The sequence below is a fragment of the Montipora capricornis genome, chromosome 8 (assembly GCF_036669925.1).
Source record: "Montipora capricornis isolate CH-2021 chromosome 8, ASM3666992v2, whole genome shotgun sequence".
NCBI classification, from domain to species: Eukaryota; Metazoa; Cnidaria; class Anthozoa; order Scleractinia; family Acroporidae; genus Montipora; species Montipora capricornis.
The window spans coordinates 53,595,689-53,596,530 of record NC_090890.1 but is presented as its reverse complement, the minus strand read 5'-3'; the positions used below and the strand labels follow the sequence as shown (position 1 = coordinate 53,596,530).

At 39.8% G+C, this 842-nt stretch overlaps 1 protein-coding gene across 1 annotated transcript in view; it reads left to right on the top strand.

The window, feature by feature from the left end:
• The window catches only part of LOC138013523 (uncharacterized), a 13,011-nt gene extending 12,751 nt beyond the window's left edge, over positions 1-260 (top strand). Inside the window, exon 11 of the mRNA XM_068860620.1 lies at positions 1-260. This exon is cut by the window's left edge and continues 726 nt beyond it. The gene's annotated coding sequence lies outside the window, so the exon portion shown is untranslated.
• Positions 261-842: the final 582 nt, after the last annotated feature.

The window sequence follows — 842 nt, the reverse complement described above, 5'->3', positions numbered from 1 at the left end:
CTAATTGCCCAATTTCGATACGTAAAACAAAAGCCACCATCTTGATGCTCTGCGGAGAAATAAACTCATACAAATCCTTCTTTTTATTCCCCAGAGCGTCGATTTTATGTTGAATTTTAATATATCGAATATATTTGTCGGAATGTTTTAAAAGACTTAACGGAGTTAGGTGGAACTCCTACCGTATTTAATTCATCACGTCAGACACGTGTAAAATGTGATGAACTGTTGAAATTGAATAAAGAGATGATGACATTTAAGCCACTTCAGTAAATGAGGGTGGGAGGACGTGAACGGAACCGCCCCTGAATAAATGTACCAGTGTAAGTGCACAGTATCGAATACCTAGGGAAATTGAAACGGTTAATAACGCGGTGCCAATTTTTCGAACTTCGACCATGGGCAATACTTTCACGATTTGTTATTTTAAAGGGAGCCTCTACTCCGCCTAATGAGTAATTTTAAACCGAACAAACTAATGTTTGCAATCAAAATTTACGGGACAATGTTCTTCAAAAAAGTGTTTGTATCGAAAAGAAGTGTTACAGTTGCTCTTATTTTCACAACCTCGACGGCAAGGGAGGAGAAGAGAGAGAGCTTGGGTTCGAGGTTGTTATTTTCACACAGGGTAACCGTATAATACATCACAGTTATACAAGATGGCGGCCAACCTCATCCCCAGGTTCTCTCTCCTCGTCGGCAAAGAGACCCTGGGAACGAGGTTGGATGGCGACGCCCGGGAAATTTGAAACCAAAACAAGTGTTCTTGAAATTCATTTATTTCGAATGCAAACGCTTTCACTGGGAAAATTTCGAACAGTTTTGATTATAACCATGTAGTA